This window comes from Triturus cristatus, chromosome 5_1, assembly GCF_964204655.1.
Source record: "Triturus cristatus chromosome 5_1, aTriCri1.1, whole genome shotgun sequence".
NCBI classification, from domain to species: domain Eukaryota; kingdom Metazoa; phylum Chordata; class Amphibia; order Caudata; family Salamandridae; genus Triturus; species Triturus cristatus.
The window spans coordinates 771,122,438-771,146,102 of record NC_140587.1 but is presented as its reverse complement, the minus strand read 5'-3'; positions in this window follow the sequence as shown (position 1 = coordinate 771,146,102).

The following is a 23,665-nucleotide window of genomic DNA, read 5'->3' as shown; positions in this document are numbered from 1 at the left end:
CAAGGTAATTGTACTTTACAGTGGACACAAGGTCACAAAGTGTCTGAGAATTGAAGTCCAGGGGTGTGTGGCACATCACTTGATGGGAATTGACAACTCCCACACTGGTGTTGGATTCTGGGTGTTGGGGGTCAGTGTTGACCAAACAGCAGGCAAAGTACCCTGGGAAGGACAGACACAAGACACAGTCAAAAGCACAGCAGAACAGGAGAGAGAAATGCAATACTCATGCACAAAACATGTCACAAGAAACCTACACAGAAACAAGTTAGCAGTTCTACACTATTGTGGAGTACAGACCACCTGAATGGACACATCACTGCACGCATCCAGTCAAGTGGCACACTGACACACTCAAACAGCAACAGAGCAGCCACAACACATTTCAGGCTAACTCCATACATTGACATAACAACCCTGTAAACTCACATTCAGGTGAAGAAGTTGTTGATGAGCTGTGTGCGGACGTCACCCTCATCATCATCATCACTGGCATCGTGTCCCAGGCCTGGATCCTCCACAGGTGGTGGAGGTCAGTCATCGTCATCCTGGATGAGAGACAACTTCTTCCGCACTGCCATGTTGTGTAGCATGCAGCATACAAGGATAATTTTGCACACCTTTGCAGGGTCATATGGGAGGGCCCCTAAGGTCTTGTCCAGGCAGCGGAAGCAGCTTTTCAGGAGACCAAATGTCCGCCTAATCACCCTCCTGCTCTGACCATGTGCCTCATTGTAGCGCATCTCGGCTGGTGTCAAAGGGTTCCTGAGGGGTGTCAGCAACCACGGCATGTTTGGGTATCCGGAGTCACCTACATACAAACAATTGAACAATTAGCAGAGTTTTGAAGGAGGGCGGAATACAACATTGCCAAACACACACAATGGTAAACAGTCAGTACACACCAACAAGCCAGGCACGTTGGTCTGACATCTGTGACATCAGCGTTGCAATGCGACTACTTCTCATGATGTAGGCATTGTGCGCTGAACCGGGGAAACTTGCACACAAATGTGTGATACACATGTCTGCAAGACATATCACCAGAGCATTGATGGAGTGGAAATGTTTCCTGTTCCGGTATGCCTGCTCATGTGCCTGTGGCGGTATCAGGGCCACATGTGTACCATCAATGGATCCGATGACGTTCGGCATCCTCCCCAGTGTATAAAACGCATCCTTTCTTTTTGGGAGTTGAGCTGGGCTAGGGAACTTGATGTACAGGTCAAGGAAATGCAACATCCCCTCCAAGACATTGTGTAGCACACGATTAAACATAGTTTGCGACATACCACCAGCAGTAGCCACAGTGTACTGGAAGGTACCAGTAGCAAAGAAGTGCAGGGCTGCCATCACCTTCACCTCTGGGGTCAGTGCTGTAGGGTATGTCCGGCCAGGTAGCAGATGTGGCGCCAACTGCTCCGCCAACTCCTCAATCAGTGGCCTGGTGAAACGGTACCGTCGGATGCAGTCGCGTTCCTGCATGGTTTCAAGGTCTGGGAACAGTCAATGGACAGCTGGTGCCCTGCAGTACAGAGATGAACAAAGGAAGATTGTCGATTCATCCACCCATGTGGCCATGACCAAGCAAAATTTCACATGATCCATCATGACAATACACAATGTACTGAGGTGTGTGCTCTTGGGCATGGACACATATGTCACCTACATGGCCATCACCTCACATCTCAAGTCCACATGTCCACATAAGTCCCATGTAGTGCAATGGCCAATCATTGGGCTGTGTCACCCTACCTATGTACTGCTGTGACGTTACAAACACACACCACAGTGACAAGTGAGGCCCGATGTCTCCCAGGCATTACAGATCTGTGCCATGCAGATTCCCAGGGTCCCTGTATTGCCACATCGACACTGGTTTGACATGGCGTATCATGTACACGCCACAAGGCAACCGTGAGTCCCACAGGTAGTGGCCACTGTTGTCTCTGCAGGCCCTACATGTACGTCTCTTAGGCACACACACAACATCAAGGATGATGCACAAACAACATGGATGTGGAGACTGTCGCCCATTGGGCACACTAGATCAGCCACATCAGAGACACAACATGCACATAGACTGTGGGTGTACAAAAGAAATGTGGCTACAGGTCTCACTGTGAGGTACATGCCATCACCCCCAGGACACAGGGTGTATGTGACATGTCCTAAACATATCCAACCTGCAACTGTGTCCATGACTCATGCCCATAACTGTACAGTTGCACATTACAGTGGTAATGTGCACAACACACAAAGGATTCTGCTCCCATGAACATGTGTACAGCCTGGGAGTGGCTGCACAAAAGTGCCACACAACAAACCAAATGTTGCCCCCCCCAAAACACACAGGGAATGCAGACTTACATGCCATGGGACACTGTGTGGCCAATGCTGTAGTGTGGTAGGTGTGCACCTGAGTCCCTGGCAAATAATTGTGTGTTGAAGCCGTCAAATAGTCACACCAATGAGGTCCGACGCGGGTGACAATGCGTACGTATTGCACAGTTCATGACCGAGCCGTGCGTACGCTTTGCCATTGACTGCAATGAGGTCCGACGCGGGTGACAATGCGTACGCATTGCACGGTTCATGACCGAGCCGTGCTTGCGCTTTGCCATTGACTGCAATGATGCCCGACGCGGGTGACAATGCGTACGCATTGCACGGTTCATGACCGAGCCGAGCGTACGCTTTGCCATTGACTGCAATGAGGCCCGACGCGGGTGACAATGCGTACGCATTGCACGGTTCATGACCGAGCTGTGCGTACGCTTTGCCATTGACTGCAATGAGGCCCGACGCGAGTGACTATCATGCATGCGCGGCGGGCAGTCATGGTCCGAGACAGGCGTACGCCTTGGCCATTGAATCGTATGGAGACGGGTGCATGTGTATTTTCAAAATACGCGTTGTACAGTCAGTTGACTGAGCCGGGTGCACCCATTGGCTCTGGACTGTCATGGAGACGGATGCAGATTCAAAACTTGTACAAGTTGTGCGCTGGAAATTCAGTTGGATGCCTACAACAATGTTGCAATTCCTAGGGTTTTATGAAGGTGAAGATTTGAACGATGCGGAAGACGTGTACGAGTCGTACATTTCCATGGATTGGCCAGATTCATAGAATGCAACAGTGTTGGACCTATCACTGGGGACCCATGGCACAGAGTCTGCCTCTGCAGCACAGATATAAGGCTGGCTGTCCTCCAGGGAGCTCACTTGCCTGCACTACATGCTACTGGACCACATCCGTGCTACCACTGCTGCTGTCTCTGCATCCTCTGGCTACTGCTATGGCACGTACTCTGGAGAGGGCCCCAGCCTTCACTGAGGAGGAGAACCAGGCCCTGCTGGACGGGTTCCTTCCACAGTACAGCAAGCTGTATGGGAAACCAGGGGAGCAGGTGAGTGTGCAGTCCACTGCCTTCCTGATTGTGCATGTTGTCTGACTAACAGTACTAGCAGTGTGTACACCAGTGGCAAGCATACTCACTGAGTACTTTCATCCCCCAAAGTATGTAGGTACATGTAATGAACAGGTGTTCTGCAGCTAAAGTGCATTTGTGCAAGCTTAAACTTCCCAGGCATTGTTAACATGTCAGACATGCAGGGCATTTGTCCTTTTCCATGGGTGCACTACCTGTGTCACTCATTTTCCTTTGTGATGATGACATGTATATCCAACTGTGTGCAGCACAAATATGGGGCATGTGTGTTAATGGACTTTTAACTTTGTCATCCTCACAGGTTGATGCCCACCAGAAGCAGGAGATATGGCTGACCATCGCCCAGGCAGTTCGATCGGTGGGGGTCTACAACCGCTGGATCTGCAACTGCCAGAAGAGGTGGCAGGACCTTCGGGGCTGGACCCGGAAGATTGCAAGGATCCAGCTGAAGCTGAAGCTGTCGCCTCCTCGCAGGAGGGGCGGACACTGGATCCTGACCCCCCACATGCTCCGGATACTGGTGGTGGTCTTCCGGTACCTGGATGGGCAGCTGAAGGCCAGACAGCAGCAAGGAGGGGGTAAGTCCATGCCTAATCTGTGTACTTTGTCTGACATGCTAATTGCAGTCTTTTGGCCTGGTCACACTTCCACATTACGTAGGTCTTGTAGTCCAAAACTCATGTCCCTCAATTGTGTGATGCACCCTCCTCATCTGATCCACAGGTGTGGCCCCTACAGTCTGTTGCTTGTGTCACTAGGGCACTGTGTCCCTGCAGTCAGCTATGCTTCAGCTTCCGGACAGCATCTGTTAACGTGACTCTGTTGTGTGTTTCATGGGTGGGTCAATTGTTTACACAATGCCTGAGATCTGGCATGTGATCTGTGTGTGCCCTTGATATGTGTTACAATTGCTGGTCTGACTCGCCACATGTGGCTGGGGTATTTTAAACAAACCCATGCAGCAGGGGACTCCAATTTGTGTGCCTCAGGAGTATGTATATCAAGTGTGTCACACTTGCTTAGCCATCTGAATACTGTCCAGGGCTAAACTCTTTCACGTAGACCTGGGCAGTCATGCCTACTCAAGGGCATTTAGAAACGCTCTGTAATCCCACTCCTGTGTATCAACTTACAGGTTGTGCTTAGTGACATGTGCCTTCAGGTGTTCTGCCTCTCTGTCCTTGTGGTGTGGTTTCCTGTTACGTACAACTGGGGTGTTCATGAGTTTGAGGGTCAGCAGGATATCTGAGATGTGACTATGAGAGACAAGACCTGTGTGACATATAGGTGTGTGATCACTTGACAGTGCACAATGGTGTATGCAACTGTGTACTTCAGGTAGCTGGGTTACATGCCCAGCAGACTGTGATGTGCTAATGTACAGGGAGTTGTGTTCGCAGAGACTCATATGTCTGATTTGTATGATGTGGGGTCTTCTGAGTCAGGGATATGTTGTTTGCAGGGGATGGGCAAGTGCACTTGTCAGCTGCAGAGTTTGCTTTACCCCTGAGCTATGATTGTGACACAGTGCGTACTGTTGTTGTCTGGATGCCCTGCACCTGTGACAGGAGACAGTGTTGACTGACTTTCCAGGCATGCCAGTGCCATGGCATTTAACTTGCTATGAGTGATCCTACATTGTGTTCAAGTGTGCTCCATGCACCCCATTGTGGCATTGACTATCAGGACATGTGAACATCACAGTATGTGTTGCTGGCATGCATCACAAGCATGTGAAATGAGTCTCTGCCCATCCCTTCATCCTGACACCTGTACTGAGTCAGTGGCAAGAGATGTGCTGTGTGTATAGTGACATACTCCTACATGTTCACCTGCATGTCCAACAAATGTGTGGGTGGTGCATGTCGGCACATTGGGGTATTAGCATCCAACATGCAAAAGACATATGGGTGCAAGTCCAGGAGGGATATGAGTGCCATGGTTGATGGTGAGACTGACAATTGGCTTATTCTAAACAGTGTGAGCACTTTGAGCATTGTTCAGCTGATGATGCCAGGGCTTGCCCTGTGATGTGATGTACTCACTGTGGTGCGTGCAGTCAGTGCAGGTGACTGATGTTGTTCTCTTTTTTCCTAATTCTATCCAGATACATCCACGGCCACAGGAGGGGACAGCTCCATGGACCAGGAGGAGCGACAGAGCCTTACCGGGACAGAAGGCGAGGAGTCGGAGGGACCCAGTGGCACGGAGGTCGAGTGGAGCCACACAGAGGAGTCCGCAGCAACATCCACCCCAGCTGAGGGCCACAGCAGCTCGGAGGATGACTCCCTTGTGGAGGCCGGTGTCAGCAGCCACCAAACCCCAGCTAGTGAGACTGTCCCCGCCACCGCCCCCACCTCCACCATCACCACCCTCCCATCGGCTCCCATCCCAGAAGTCCATGGAGACTCCCGTGTTCGGGAGCATGTCTCCTTTGTGCCAGGCACCGCACCCCCTGCCCCTGTGTCCCCTGCTGCCCTGAGTGAGGAGTCTGTGGACTTGCTTAGACAGATCCAGACATCAATGCTGAGTGTCCTCCATGCACACACCAGTCAGTTGACACAACTGGTGTCGTTCATGGAGGGCATTTCATCGGGTATGTCTGCCCTACAGAAGACCAATCGGTCTGTGGCCTCCTCCCTGATTGCAGCAGTCTCCCTCCTCCAACAGTCCCGCACCTCTCCTACCCCTGCACCACCCACAATTCCTAGCACCCTACCTGTCCCAAACACACACACACCTGCACATTCTCACAAACCCACAGACACAGGCAGCACACAAACACCCAAACCAAGGTCTAGACGTGCACACAAGCAAGCACAGGGGACTGATACCACACTCACAGGGGATGGTTTGCAGACACACACACAGTCATCCACAACCACTCCGCAGTCCTCCGATACCTCTCCCTCCCATCCCCCTTCCCTTGCCTCACCTGCAACCCCATCTCCACAGAATCTCTTCCTGACCTTGGCCTCTTTCCCACCGACCCAGCAGATCCAGCTTACAAGGGGAAGAGGAAGTCCCCACACACAGAGGGAAGTGCCCCTCACACCCGGCCACCCTCCACCAGGCGCAGTCAGACTCAGGCCCCCACCCGCAAGTCCCCCCGGAGCCGGAAGAGCAAGACCCCACCCCCGCCATGCAGCTCCACGGCGAAGTCTCCATCCTCCATCCCCCAGGCCACCACTCCAGAGGTTCCCCCACCACACCCTGCCCCAGGTTCCCCCACCCACAGATACACCATCCCCAAAATGCTGAGGCCCTCCCCCCCTGCCACTTGCTCTTCCACCCCCGGTCAGACAGTTAGTGCCACTGATGTGGGGACCGTGTGCCCCCCTCTGTCCTGCCGACCTCACCTGAACCCCATTCCGCTCCCATTAAGTTAGGCACTGCAGTGGAGTCCACGACCACCCTGTCTGACTTGGGCACTGCTGTGGGGACCCAGTCCACTCCATCTGACCTGCCCACTGCAGTTGTGCCGGCACACACCCCATCTGACTTGTGCCCCACAGTTGTGACTGCACACACTACTTCAGTCAGCTCCACTGCAGTTGCCAGTGACTCTCCTGCATCCACCACCCCTTCACTGCCTCCTTCTGCTGCGCCCTGATCCTGTCCCTGCAGTGCCTGGCCTGCCCCCATGTATGCCCCTCCGAGGGGATGTCCCCTCTCCTTACCAGTGCAGGCAAGCAACGTGTGACAGTTGTCACTCAAGTTAACTTCTTGTCATTTGGATATGGACTGGCCATTGGCCTTTGTTTTGAAAGGACTTTGAATTTCTCCTCTGCTGAATAAAGCTTTTTTCTTTATCCTTGTGATTTTGATTTAGCTGTACATTATGTTTCTGATGTTTAGCATGACCTTGCAGTTGTAATGCTGGATTTCAAATGTTGAATACTGAGGTGTTGATGTGAGGTACTCCATGTGGTCCATGAAATATGTATCCTATTCTGGTTGTTATCCATATCATCCTTTGCAGCTAAATGGGTGTGTCATGATTAACAATTTGTGGACACTCTGTAAACATTTCATTGGCATGGTCACATCTGTGGCTTGCACACATGCGATGTGCTTCCCATTTTCCAATTTGTCTATTTCCCTGACTGTGGGCGCATCTCCACTGGACATGTAAGTGTGGGCATCATTGGTGTAGGAGCAACTGGGTCCTCTGTGCAAATTGCTGGACATATATATTGAGAATGTGCAGATGACTAAAGGGACACTGCCATACCCAGGCTGTTGTGACCAGAGCCTTCATTGTGTGGTAACTGATGGCTGACTGACCAAGTGTTCTGCTGACATGACTGAGACCTGCTGGGGCTATGATTGGCACACCTGAGCTTCCACAGGAGTTGAGTCCCCTCAAGTAAGTGTGTTGTTCCGTGACATTGCCTGGGCCCATGTTGTGTGTTGTGTGGGCATGTGTGTGTGTGTCCACATCCCTTTTCATACACAGGCAGTGTTCCCTTGATATGTTCCTGTGGTTGATGCTTTCTGAGTGGTACTGTGTTCATCCCACAACTTTGCCATGGGCTACCAGATGTGTGGGTGCATGACACACTACTGTTAATTGGTGTTTCATTATTGGGATTTGTCTGTTCTGAGTGGTGATGATGTTGTCAGACACAGATGGGACACAGTCAGGGGTCCCTAAGGCACTTGTTTGTTCACAATATCATGTTGTTGTCCCTAGATGGTACCTTTCAGTCATTGAGACATGTGTATGTGTAGGTGACTGCTCCCACTTGTCCGGTTCAGGGCTGCAATGTTTGCAGGTGTCAGCATGTGTGGCTTGTGGTTCTCCTTGGCTTCTGCATTGTCCTGGGACTGTGGCAGGTATTCCGTAGGTCACGGGAGCTTTGACGTCATGGCCATGTACCGCATACTGTGCAGTATGTCTGTCATTCACCAGGGTTGTAAACTGTCCTTGTGTGATGAGTCTTTGCACCTTAGTTCCTCCCAACATTACTGTGTTTGTCATGGGTGCATGTGCAATGTCACCTGTCCATGTGGGTTTCACAGATGCACATTGGTGCAGTTCAGGGTGTGTGGTGTTGAGGGTGGACTGATGTAAATGTTTGCATGGATGGGCCCCTAGCTCCCGTTTGTCCATGGATGACGGGCCATGCTGAGTGATTTGTGTTTGTGTAGGTGTGACGTACGTTTGTGGCACAGGACACATGTCTGGGTTTCACAGTTTGTACAGCATCTACCTTTGTCAGCACAGTGGACATGTCATGCATGCTTGTGTCACCCCAATGTCTTGTCCCTGGGGGTAGTGCTGTTGTGTGTCAGTCTCTTGCTGTGTTAGTTGGTGTTCATTCCAGTTTGTGTCACATGTGTCTGTTGTGCTCCCTCTTATCTCACAATGCCTGATTGCCCACTAAGGGGGGACCTTTTGTATGGCACTGTGTCCACATCGGTCTCACTGTAGTTCAGCCCCCCTCATGTGTTGTGTAGTTGCCTGGGGATACTGAGACACATGCACACACATGTTGTGTCAGATGTGCAGTGTGAGGTTGCCTGGTTGTGTTTGCGCATCTGCACCAGTGCATTGGTATTGCTGTTGTGGGCCATTGTCTGGGTGTTGTTTTTGTAATTTACCCTGCTGTCCCTGTGAGTCATATCACATCATTCTGCACATTCATCCTGGTTGTTAGGTGCCATTGCTGGCATGGAATGGGAGTTTGTGACCTGACACCTACAGTCTACACAGGTTGTTTTGATTTGTGTGTCTATTTTCGAGATGTGTGTATGCTTTGTGATGATCACTTCTGCTTTTGTGTCATTGTACACTGTATGCATTGTCAGACCCCATGGATGGTGCTTGTCTGCACATGGCCGAGAGTATGTTAGGTTTTCACAGCACTGTTAGCCTGTTGTCCCATACCACATCTCTGTGGGTATGGGACACAACCACTACTTTGGCCCAAAAGTGTTTCATGTGTTGGGACCAGAAAGCATACATGCTGTTTGGCATTTGCAGCTTTGACCATGATGATACTTACCTTTTGGTCACTGTGATGAGGGGGGTTTTGGACCCCATCACCACAATGCTCAACATCTGCTGCAGTTTGGAAGCACACACTTAACTTTTGTTCTACACAGTGAGGGGGTGTTATTTTTACATTGACACAGTGCTAGTGATGCTTGCCTTGTGTAGGCCACACTAAGTTTTTGGTCACACATGTGATGGTAGTTACATTGTATGTTCGAAGTCATAATCACTGTTGGGGGCATTTGTCACAGACTACACACTGTTGTCATGATGTTAGGGGGGATGTATTTTGCTGACATACCTAATGTTGGTGTATGATGGATGTGTGGTGCATCACCCATCCTATGTGTGGGGGTGGCATTAGTGATGGGCAACATAGGCCCTATGGGTGGGGGTGGCAGCAGTGATGGGCAACAGGTCCCCTATGGGTGGGGGTGGCAGTAGTGCTGGGCAACATAAGCCCTATGGGTGAGGGTGGCAGTAGTGATGGGCAACATAGTCCCTATGGGTGGGGGGGCAGTAGTGATGGGCAACATAAGCCCTATGGGTGGGGCTGGCAGTAGTGATGGGCAACATAAGCCCTATGGGTGGGGGTGGCAGGGGTGCTGGGCAACAGGTCCCCTATGGGTGGGAGTGGCAGGGGTGCTGGGCAACAGGTCCCCTACGGGTGGGGGTGGCAGTAGTGATGGGCAACATTAGCCCTATGAGTGGGGGTGGCAGTAGTGCTGGGCAACAGGTCCCCTATGGGTGGGGGTGGCAGTAGTGATGGGCAACATAGGACCTATGGGTGGGGTGGCAGTAGTGCTGGGCAACAGGTCCCCTATGGGTGGGGGTGGCAGTAGTGATGGGCAACAGGTCCCCTATGGGTGGGGGTGGCAGTAGTGATGGACAACATAGGCCCTATGGGTGGGGGGTGGCAGGGGTGCTGGGCAACAGGTCCCCTATGGGTGGGGGTGGCAGCAGTGATGGGCAACAGGTCCCCTATGGGTGGGGGTGGCAGTAGTGATGGGCAACATAGGCCCTATGGGTGGGGGTGGCAGGGGTGCTGGGCAACAGGTCCCCTATGGGTGGGGGTGGCAGTAGTGATGGGCAGCAGGTCCCCTATGGGTGGGGGTGGCAGTAGTGATGGGCAACACAGGCCCTATGGGTGGGGGTGGCAAGGGTGCTGGGAAACAGGTCCCCTATGGGTGGGGGTGGCAGTAGTGATGGGCAACAGATCCCCTATGGGTGGGGGTGACAGTAGTGATGGGCAACATAAGCCTTATGAGTGGGGGTGGCAGTAGTGATGGGCAACATAGGCCCTATGGGTGGGGGTGGCAGTAGTGCTGGACAACAGGTCCCCTATGGGTGGGGGTGGCAGTAGTGATGGGCAACAGGTCCCCTATGGGTTGGGGTGGCAGTAGTGCTGGGCAACATAAGCCCTATGGGTGGGGGTGGCAGGAGTGCTGGGCAACATAGGCCCTTTGGGTGGGGGTGGCAGAGGTGCTGGGCAACAGGTCCCTTATGGGTGGTGATGGCAGTAGTGCTGGGCAACATAAGCCCTATGGGTGGGGGTGGTAGTGGTGCTGGTCATGCATCCCCTATGGTGGCCTGTTGTTAGTGCCCAGGATATGGATTCCCTGTGTGTGTGTGACAATTTGCGGGTACGTGTCGTTTGTTTGTGAGGTGGGTGTCTGACTTACCGTCTGCGCCGTCTGCGTCTGTTCCTGATCCGGTCATAGATGTACAGTACTGGTATGACCTGCGCGATGGGATTCATGATGTGTTCGTCTCATACATGCTGCTTGTTGCTCTGTCTCATACCCGTTGCAAGCTGGTCTGTCTTGTAGCCGTGGATTGAGTTCTGGCGCGAATCGTACCTGATATGCGTATTTTCCGGATGCTGTGACGTGCCGTATGTGGCGACCCGTCTGGCGCTTAGGAAGTACGCATCGTACTTGTCCAGCCGGAAACTGCTATGGATACTGCTTCCGGGCGACTCGGTACGGCGTTAGGAGTTACGGCTCGGACGGAGAATGGAGCTTGAATCACAGCCTAAGTGTCGGTTGGATTTTTGGCAGTTATGCGCATCGTACTTCATCAACAGGACGGACCGGCTCCGGGTACGGGTTGGTCGCAAGGTAAGGCTAAGAACAGCTCTCGGAGAGCTGTCCGACCCGGATCGGAATCGACCCCATTTGAGTGTAAGAATTCATGTTTTTTTACATTTGCTATAATTTAGGCACCGTCGTTCATCTTGAGACTTTGCTGTCTAACACGTGATTTGAACTACTGTTTATGCTGTGCCATATTAAAGACTTGTGGATTTTTCTAGCTGAGAAAATGATTCCCTGAAGCTGCCTCAGTGTACTTTCCCAAAGACAGAGCAATTCTCTGAGAATAACATACTATGTAATAATTTCACGTACTGAGAACAGATGTTGTGAATATTAGAACTCTGTGTATTAGACAAGTGAGAAAATCCTCAAATGTATTTTGCTGTGAGAGGGGCGTGGCCAGCAAAATGGCTGCCTAGGAGTCGAGCTCTGACGGAGATGAGTGATAAAGTGAACATTTCCACAGGGTCCCTGAATTGATTTTCACCGATGCAAGGGCTTGAAGCAGTGGAACGTGTCCTGAACTCAACAACGGCCTCCTTGGTAATTTTCGGAGCCTAGGAATGTTGCGGTGAACAGCTGCGCCACCCAGCCCTCCAGTGCACTGACACCGCCATCTTCCGACTAACCCAGCAGGACAGGGCCCAGGAGGTTTTTCATCTGCATGACCTACCACCATCAGCGGCGCATTAACACAAGGATTAAAACATAGTAATTCCCTCAACGCCACCAGAGTCCGCAACAGTGTTTTCTGCATAAGGTGAAACATGCACACATTTAACTCTCCTGCTTTCAATGAGGCCCCCTCCAAACATACACCCTGGATCCCCTCACAGAAGCATGTTCCCAAACAACAATGGGGAAATTCTGATTTCTTACCCCTTTACTTATGATGTAGTAGGTTCTGCACGTGACTTGATCTCTGTTAGTCACAATCTTTAGGACAGTCTCTTTTGCTGCTCCGCAAATTAGCTGTTCGTTAAGTCCGGATTAATATACCACACACACTTATAAGATCTGTGATGTCTGCCTACAGTGTAGGTCGCGGAGACAACGTGCATATCGCAAAGCATAATTTATGGAATGTGCTATGCCATAAGAAATCTCCACTACACTTGTGATTCACCTGTATTTCCTTTTGAATCATATAAGATACGTCTGTGCTCAACACACAGGCATAATGGCATGACAATACTTCTCTATACCATACGCGCATGCCACAGCCTTCTGTATAAGGGGTACTACCATCAGTGACTTACTATTAATGATCTATCAATAGCGACTCTTTTGATTTTTTTGACAATTTTCCTGGCACCGCTTTCTTCAACACTGCATCTCCTGTCACTCCATCATCATATCTCCTGCTTATCCCTCAGTCGTCGAGTTCTTAAACAGGAACCTTATAACTCCTGGTGCAATAATGGCAGAAACCAAAGCGAGAAAGAGATACAAAAACTGCAAAGGAGCCTAAAGACCAGAAATCTGTTAGAAACAATTAGAAACAAACAAGAACCACCATTACCTGATTCTCCCGTAAAAGGAAAACAAGATTTGGTGGCAAACATGGATATTATTGTACAACCCCTAAATGAGCTACATGACCTCACTTTAATAACCAAAACAAACATCTACTCATTACAATCGGAGTGATGTTACGCCTTGGCGTAACCATCTTGAAGAAGCAGAATCGAGACTAAGTAAAACAGAAGATTTTCAGACTGAACAAGGAAAGAAAACCTCCCTTTTGTTGCAGAGAATAGACACTATGGAACTAGACTGAACAAAATCGGAAGACAGAAACAGACAAGGGAATACTAGAATATTTGGACTACCAGAAAATTTTGAAGCAAATGACAGTAGTTGTGCAAACTTTCTGCAATCCTGATCCCTCAGGAGCTAGGCATTACCTTCGATAAGTACTTTGAAAAAGAACGTGCACATGGAGTACCCTCTTGGCAAACCTTTCATCACCGAGCACCAAGGCCACTGATCTTTTGCCCACTCGGATATCAGCACACTGAGGTGTCTCTTAACTGTATGCGGAGAATCAACGTGACCAACTGGAATGGCACTAAAATCAGTATATCGCAAAATTAAGCTACGGCCACCATAGTAAGGTGAAAGGGCTTTCTGGTGCTCAGAGAACATACTCTTTTTCTTTGAAGGTACATCTAAATTGAGAATTCTTCACAATGGGAAAAATATGTTCTTCAACACACCATTGGATCTTGAGATATTCACTGAATCTCTTTATCATTCTTGCATGGACACTTAGCACCCTTACATTGTGACTATCTACTATCAACTTGCCCAGATACTATAATAGTAACTCTGATGCATGTCAAATCGCAAGGGGATGCACACAGTATTACTAGATATCTACTGTTTGAATAGCAATTGCTATATTACTGAGATTTATGACTGTTGTATTAATGTTAATTCATGGAGAGTGATGATATATTTTTGATGGTATAAATGTCTAGCACTACTTCATACATCCACTTTATACATTCTCTCTCTTATAACTCAATATATGTTTTTTGGTCAAATTTTACTAGGTTGTGATTACGTGTTAGTTATATCGAAGAGAAGTTCTATTATGTTGAGAAAGTGGTTATTTTAAGGGACACAGATTTTGTTTCATATATCATCTCTCTTTACCCGTATGTTTCAAGAGTTCTCATCATATTCCTTACCTTTTTGCAGGCTGCTTGTATTTCAATATCACACCTTTTTTGGCTTTCTAGTTGAAACGTTTCTACATGAGACAACAGAGGTTTTACTCAATTATACTTGATTATGCAAGGTTAAACTAATATGTTTATACCTAAGTTTCAAATCTGCACTAATAAATTCCACCCATATCCTATGTTTCAGAATGGCTCAGAATGTTTTGCATTTTCCTAACTTTATATTGTTCTGGCATTCAATTTGTTTTAAAACAATGTTCCCCATATGTTAGTACTCAGCGGGGATGGCCTTCCACAACCTACACTGCTCTCTTGTCTACTAAATGGGTTGGGGTGCGAGAAAGAAGGGTGGGTAATTTTTTAGGTTTCTCTGTCCTTTTTTATTTCTAACTACTCTTCTCTGCTTTCTCTCATTTCGTCTTTTATGCTGTCTCCCATTTAGAACGATCATCAAAGGGGTACTCACATACATTAATGACCAAGCTCGACTGACATCATGTAAATGGCCACGTCTACTTGACTGGTAAAGGTTTTATCTCTCAATGTCAAAGGCCTTAAATAACCGGTAAAAAGAATGACAACTTTAGACTGCTGTCATAAGCTCAAAGTAGATGTCATCCTTCTCCAAGAAACAAGAATTCGGTTAATGGAGGTGCAGTACATGAATAACAACTAGATCGATAGCGGATACTGCTCCTGTTAAGAAAAAGAACAGAGTAGTGTCACTGATCGCAAAGAAAATGGGGATCTCCTGTGTAGAAGTAATTTATGATAAAGCTGGAAGATGGTTCCTTACTAAACTAAACACACATGGGGTTGACTTTTATGTTGTCAATATATATGCTCCTGCGGTGACGATCCTGACTTCTGGTTTGAACTGAACGCAACACTACTGGACTTCTTGATGATACAGGCCTAATCTTAGGGGGTGATTTTAACCTTCCAATTGACATAATAAATGACAGACTCTTGTCCTTTCATTTTCACCGTAACAAATCACATAGAATGATGACACATCTACTCAGAACTCATGACCTGTGTGATCCGTGGGGTCTTCATACCCCCACCGGTAGCGAATTTACGTTCTATTCACGTACCCATAACTGTATGTCTAAGATTGACTACCTCCTAACAAATAAACATTTACCACCCAAGGTCTCTAATCCCACAATTGAACCTATTATAATCTCTGATCATACCTGTATATCTATGAACCTAGATTTTAACACTCCCCCACAAGGCAGTAAGATCTGGAGGATGAATGATGAAGTATTAGATGACCCAATCACAAAGAATACAATTCTTAAGGCGATTAACTATTTGTTTCAGGAGAACATATCAGACTCTATCCCCATTCTCACCAAAGGGATGCAATGAAGGCAACTTTATGGGGTACGGTGATCAGCATGTCTAACAAAAATAAAATGCTAAATGCCAAACTTAAATCTCTAGAACAAGAAATCAAACAGTTAGAACAAGAATTCATACGGACCAAAAATAAAGACTTGAATCCAACACAGAAATCTCTCAAGCACAAATGTAATAATATCTTAAGTGACAGGGCACATAAATGGGTTAAACTGTCAAAAGTCAAAACTCCTTTATAGTGCAACAAAGCCGGAGGAATTCTAGCTAGTTACCTTAAATATAAAAACTATAAATGAACTATCGCAGCCAATAGAGTCAAAGAGGGTATTATACATCTCAACAGAGATAATATCTTAAAAACTTTAGAGTGAATTTTGAAACCTGTCAGAACTACCTTACAGACATGAACCTGCTCATTCTGAAAGGAGACGAGAGCTCTGAACTGAATAAATAAATACTCAGCTCTGAAATTACAAAGGCTATTGTTTCTCTTAAAAGTTGGAAAGTACCAGGACCGGATGACTTCCCCTCTTCCTTCTACAAAACGTACCAGGATGCTCTTCTTCCTCATCTGACAAAGCATTTTAGGTGCTTCTCCAATACAGGGAGGTAATGTTATGCAGATGAGTGAACATCACTGTACTTTTGCTTTAACGCTGTATACCTTAAACGTCAATACAAATAATTGAACCCCAAAAATTATTTTGCTGCAATTGTTGCTCTTTGCCTAATTTCTGCTGGTTATGAGCATGTGATCCATGAACTAATGTAGTAAATGTGTCAAGCCTTTGTCTAAACTTCTATAAATGAGTGTGATTTCTACAGGTTATGAAGAGACCTTTACCTCAGTCTTAGAAGGCGATTCCATGCTGGATTTCTTGTAGAACTTTACTGAGTTCTTTGCTGTATTTTAAAGATTTTTGTTGATCTAACTCTGATGGCTCAGTCTGTGCATTACTGTATTTTAACTCCATCAGAAACCACAATCATTAGTGATTCACAAAGACACATCGGACCCCCAAAACTACAGACCAATATCACTTTTGAACATAGATTGTCAAATATATGCCAAAATCCTAGCATTGACACTGGAAAAAGTATTACCTACATTAATCCGCCAAACCCAAACAGGTTTCATTAAAGGTAGACTTGCCTCAGATAATATAAGACTCTTCATACATATAAGGGGGAAGGCAAAATTGCTTGTTAATCCAGCAATGACTATGGCATTAGACACAGAGAAGGCCTTTGATAAAGTCTCCTGGATCTTCCTAAGAGCGATGCTAAGAGATTTGCACTTCGTCAGATCTTTGAACATATGGTAACGCCATTACACTCACATCTGTCTGCTAGTATTCATATCAATGGTGACGTCTCAAAAAGGTTTGTCTTAGTTCAAGGAACTAGACAAGGCTGACCTCTATCCCCTTTACTTTTCTTACTGGCCATTAAGCATTTGTTATACTGCATTCGGTCATCTCCCCATTTTAAAGGCATCCCTTTTGATTCAGTTCCTCAAAAACTAGCAACATGCACGGATGATGTCCTAATATTCACAGAAGAGGCAGCTATAGTTATTCCAGCAATACTGGAGATCATTAATAATGATGTAATATACTCAGGTTATTCTCTCAACAGAGACAAAACAGAGATCTTCCCACTTAACAGCCTTTGCTAACCTAACATTTTGAAATGCTTAGGGATAGAATTTAAACACAATCTTGTGGATACAACATCTCATATTGAAAATACCCTTACTTTGAAAATCAAAAATCTTTCGGGAATATGGTCTCCTAGATTTATTACATGGTTGGGCAGAATGGAATGTACTAAAATTATGAGCTCACCCCAGATAAATTATCTTACCAGCATGTTTCCTCTTTTTCTATCCGCAAATGTCTATAAAGGTATTGAGAAATTGATCTCACATGATGCAAACTCCCTCCTCTCCTGCAATATACTTCCTTTTCTTTCTCTATTAGTTATAATTTCTACCTATTTTTCTTTTACATTAGTATTTTGTTCTATTGCCTGATGTACCATGTATTTTTTTACAGTGCAACATAGGACATGTAGTCAACTCTGCCATAATCTGCGGTCTCTTCCAGTCCCTTTTGATTATTCACAACGTATGTTATGCAGATGAGTGAACATCTCTGTACTTTTGCTTTAACGCTGTATACCGTAAACATCAATACAAATAATTGAACACAAAAATGTATTTTGCTGCAACTGTTGCTCTTTGCCTAATTTCTATTGGTTATGAGCATGTGACCCATGCACTAATGTAGTAAATGTGTGAAGCCTTTGTTTAATCCTCTAGAAATGAGTGTGACTTCTCCACGTTAAGAAGAGACCTTTACCTCATTCTTAGAAGGCAAATGCATGCTGGGTTTCTTGTAGAACTTAACTGAGTTCTTTGCTGTATTTTTATAATTTGCATATTTATTGATCTAGCTCTGATGGCTCAGCCTGTGCATTACTGTATTTTAACTGTTTGAGTAAATCTTAAAATGGAAGAACTTGTTTGTCGTTCTTTATCAGAAATGCTTTATTCTTGTCTACTGCTGATTCCATACCTAGCTTACTAAGAGAGATGGGTCCTGCGAGGAGCACAAACGTCAGGCAGAGGAGTAAATATAATGTATGGATTTGGGCATTGACAATGTACACAGATGGGTGTAATATCCTTTGTGTTGCTTGCGGAGCAGTTTGTTTTTGCAATCCGTAGTTAGGTCCTCATTACGATGTGGATCGGAAACTAAACCACCCGACACCTTGTCGGATTCGATTCCGACCGACTCGCGGTCGGCGCTTCCGCCCGACCGATTATGATTATGATGCTTCTGAACACCGTTCGGAAGGACTCCCTTTGACTTCTATGGGACCCTGTGTTACGACTGACAAAACAGGCTCCTATGGGGAAAATGGGTGTTGGCGGAAAACCTTACACACTGTCGCGGGCACCCCATGGTGCCTACCACACTGTGCATGGTTTTACAGGGGAGTCCCTTGGCTACCCACTCAACTCCAAACCGGAGGTCTCAGGATGAAGGGGGGCCTGCTTTGGGCCCCCAAAGTCAATTTCTGACAGCTTTTACGTGTCAGACAGACCGAGTCAGAAAGGCTGTTGGAATCCGACATCGTAATCGGTCGGTCGGAAACTCTGTCCATTGAGCTGTACGAATCAGCTCGACCAACTCAGATTCTCCGACCGCGAGCATCATAATCGGTTGGTCGGAATTGTTTCCGACTGAGTTGGGCGGATGGGTTCCGACACCGTCTAGGGGAATCCAACTGTTGGTTGGAGACTTTCCGACCGATATTGTAATCGGGCCCATAGTTGTGCAACTGCAGCCAGGGTATTATGTAGGATGACGACCCCTTTCCATCTCTCCAAAAGTGCATCTGCCTCGTGTCCTATTTGGTGGGCTTAGTGATGGAAAAAGGGGGCTCAAGTCAGATCTGTTAAGTAATATTGTGCCAGATCTGGGTTCCTGTCTGCCTCAGTGAAATTGGCTGGCTGTGTCAGAGTGCAATTTGCCTCACGAGGACACATTCAGTGGTGACTAGACTTTGCCTGCTTTGTGTTCAGAGGAGCAACTTGCAGGGGTGTGATGGGGGCCTCTAATTCTGAATTCCAACTGGGCCCAGCACAAATGCCTCACTTAAAGGGCCATCAGCACTAAATTAGAAACTTTACAAGAAAAAAAAGACTTGCCTTATTGTCTGTCGCCGGTGGCCAGCCGCCACCTCTCCTCTGAAGCAGGAACATCCTACACCACCACCTGTATTCCTTGCTTAACTAGACGTATAATTAACTTCCTGCTTCTCTTCTTTCCGAAACACTTTCACTACTGCACAAATGAATTTTAACCTGCACACTCTGATTGACACTGATGTACATGACTAACGCATGACATTTATTTCCTCCAATCATAGTCACGAGCTAATCATGGCTGTAACTTCATGCATGGCATGAATATTTTGACACATGGGTCAGTATTATTCCGTCTGCTCGTGAAGGTTTAAGGTCTTCCTTTCCCAGATGTCTCTACACATATGATGAAGGAAATGCGGATGGCAGACTAACCGTACAGCGTTTATTATCAGGCTGCTTTGTGACAGTCTGTGGTCTCTAGAGAAGTGAGCTGCCAGCCAGTACCTCTGGGACCTGGTCTATGGTCACAAAAGGTTGAGCTGCCAGTCTCAGACGTTGATTTCTCCTTGTAGTTTGAAGAATGATTTAGAAAGGGGTTGCACATACTTTATTTGAAGGCTAGATCTACCTTGCTCCTCACACAGGTGTGGGTACATCTAAAGAAGGTGGGGACCCTAAGGGAGGCACTGATGATAAGGTTTCAGCTACCTGTGTATTGTAGGAGCCAAAGACACTGGCACAGTTGTCTTTCCTCCCATTATTCCAGACTTAGATCCCTATGTTTGGCCCTGCTATCTGACCCGACCACCTAAACATGCCCTCAGCGCACACTCTGACGCAAGCCTTGATCTATGAGTTGTTAGCACCATGCCTTGACCTGTCTCAGACCCACAAGATCATCATTTATCTTTTATAATGTTTTTTTCCAAATTTTAACTCAATAGAATGAGAGCTACCAAATCTATATCAATGCTGCTGTGCTAGATGAAACAATAAAACCAGGGCTAGTCTCCTTTCAGCACATGGGTTCTTTTGAAGTCTCAGCTCTAGACAGTGATGCACTGTCTCGAAGACACATGTTGTGTATACTTTGTGGGCTTCAGCCCCCCCCATTAGCTTCCAATACGCTGGCTCCATCGCTACTCTCCTTTCTCCGCATTTGTTAATGGCATGCATGCATCATGCCTCTTCCTGTGTTTATCCCTCCCCAACAGCAGGGGCCAAGTTCTAGTATCCATCCCCAGCTGCTATTTAAGGACGTGTTTGAGGAACTACGTTTTTTGTTTGTTTTGAGCACTTAACACGAGCGCTCTGTGTTTTCAGTCGCTCACAGTTCAAAGTCACTCACAGTTCAAACAGCCCTGTAAATCTTGTTCCTATCTGCATGTTTGGGGTCCCAATGCAGGCAAAATCTGTATCAGGGGATAACTAGCCTGGTGTTACATTTTTGCTTTAAAAAACTTGTAGGCATTATGCGCACTGCGATGGCGCAGTGAGTTTAACACTTGCTGCTGACAAAATGAGGTGTTGTAGGTGTTTTGAGTTAGACTCCAGGAAAGGAAGACTCAGCCTTACATCCTTCTCAGCTTGGTGACTTGAGAACCATGCATCTGATAATAGTATTATCTGTTATTTATAGCACTTAGGGACAGCGGAGGTATATAGCGCTAGATTAAGAAAAAAGTTATTTGTTTTAGTGATGTTGGTCCTGGAAACACGATGTAAGCGATTGGATCACGCATGCCCACCTTCATCTTCAGAAATTAAATAGCACATGGGAATGACACCACTCAATACAGTGTGTGCCACCCACCAGCATATTCGTGTTTCATGCCTACGACCTAGTGCTGTTAGCAAAGGTTGCGTCACCAAAGCTTTGAGACGTTGTTTTGCGTTATTCCTCCTTAAGCTCCCTCAGAGTCGTGCATGGTGAATATTTACTGCTCTCCTCCCAAATGTTGTTTTAGAGCCCAGAGTTCACATTTCTGGAATTACTCAATTCCCAGAGAGAAAGGGAATGGGTGGCAGGGGCGATCGAGAGTAACATGGCTAAGTAGTGTAACCCTAAGAAATGCTTTTTTTAAATTCCTCTTCCGATTGACAGTGCATGTAGCGGCTCCTAAGAATACCCTTTAGTTACAAGTGGACCCTTTGAGCATCGTACGTTAATGGTTTGTTTTCTAAAGCTCTTTACTCCACAAAAATGGGTCTCAGAGCGCTGAACAGCAGAATGTAAATTGATAGCAGTGTCGACATTATCAGGCATTCGTACTAACTGAAAGCTAATACTAATCGTTGATTGGTTGGTTAATTTTTGGTAAGTGGCGTTGTACATGGGCGAATCCAGTAATGAGCCAATGCGTCCAAGCACTCACCACACCTCATCCATACATTCATTCACTTATCCTCGCACTCATGAAGCCATTCATCTAACCCTTAACTCATACTTGCATTCAGCCACTGACCCGTCCTCAATTCCACAGACTAACTCAGCAGCGGATGAAGAGGCATGGCCAATTGTAAGGTAGACATTGGTGTTGTCAATGCTTGCTTTTTAATAAAATTAATCGAAATTAGGCAGTGACAGCTGTGGATTGCCCCAATTGGCAAACGAGAATATTAAAGAGCAGTTTATCTTTGACTAAATTATTGTAGTGCCTGTACTAGGTAGGCACAGAATAAAATCATGCATCGTCTTGCGCCATCTGATCAATTGCATGGTTGAGTTAACCTGGTGAAATGAATGCACCTGCTATGGAAATATCTTTACCTCTGCCGGGTGTCCAATTTTGTAATTTAAGCGGTCACTGCGGAGGCCTTTGTTTTTATCCATCAGGTCACAGGTTCAACTCCCGACAGGGCGGCTGTGTCAACCTTTCATCCTTCCGAAGTCAATTCAAGTGAGTCCCATTGCCCTGGGTGCTAATAACCGTTTTCAGCACTTTACCCCTAGTAAGATTGTTGACTTGTTTGAACCCCGGCTGGGCTGTTTCATCTTACTGAAGTTGATGAAATCAGTACTGTTGCACTCTTATCACAAAACTTTTATACCCCAAGTTTTTAGTGTTGCATAAAAAGAACATTATCCTTTAGACAAACTTTATTTTTATTATGTAAGCTGCGTGAGAGCACGAGAAATTGAGCACCACTTTGTTCTAGCAAGTTGTTGTTACTGGGAACATGTTTGTTGTAAGTGGCACCCACCGTCTTAGTTCGGTCACTAGAAAAAGGTGCCACTGCCATTCTATATGCACACTCACACACATAATGGTGCATTCATGGGCCTACAGAATGATATTACAGCCAACAGCAGCTTCATTATCGTGCCTTTTCTTTTTGCCATACTAAACGGCACTGACAAAAGAATTGCTTTTCACCGATGTAGTTCGACATTATCAAAAAGGGCTGTGAAAGCCTCCAGTTCTAATTGCCCAACTGATTTATTTTCACATAATTTGTGTTTTGCATTGAGCTTGATTCAACATACTTTGTAGCAACGTGGAGCACATAACAGATGTTTTAACCAATTAAATAAACTAAGGATACATTCGATTGACATTGCCAAAGGCAAATAGCTTTTGGATTGCGAGACCTATTGGCTTTGTCAATGCTTATTCTCCCTGGCTAGGAGCTAATGACATCCAGGAAACACACACAGCTGGCTGACACTTCACAGGCGCTTAAGAGAGAATCAAAGACTAGGAGGCAGGTTCTTGAAGTTTCAAGCTCACTGAAAGGATGTTAGATTTACCTGTCTCTATGAGAATTGAAACTAATAACCATTTATGTAGCACTTACTAAGAAGCGCCTATTACTACCCAAAAGCAACTTTTTTTTAACAACCTTAGAGTGTCTCAAGACAGGGAAAAAACAGCATAAGTATTTTAACCTGTGACCTGCAGGTAAAGTAACACAGAGTTTGGTGCAGCAAGAGCAGAGAACTTACATACAGGTCACATAAACTACAGACCTGTCACAAGTTGTACTTTACCGCAGGCACATTAACCCTCTATGCTATGTTATGAGGAGTCAAATGTGCGACTAGACTGCACACAGATTTCTCCAGCAAATGCTTTAACCACCAGAGTTATGTTACCTCTAGTAGACCCTGGAAATTGCTTGGCAAAGAAAGATCTCTGTTGCAGGGGCCTTAACTCAACAAAGACGTTTTAAAATGTAGTCTGTTACAGACCACGTAAATCAGAATATATTTACTATTACATTTGTCCTTGCTGCCAATTTCTTTGGTGGGGCAGAGATTAAAAAACATAATAATTTATGCGTGTGCTGCCAGATTAACCACCTCAGACTCTGCCCCTCGTGTCCCCTTTTTGATACCCCCCACCCCCCTAGTGGTCCCAATTTATGGAATCCTGGAGTCATTTATTTTCATTCCC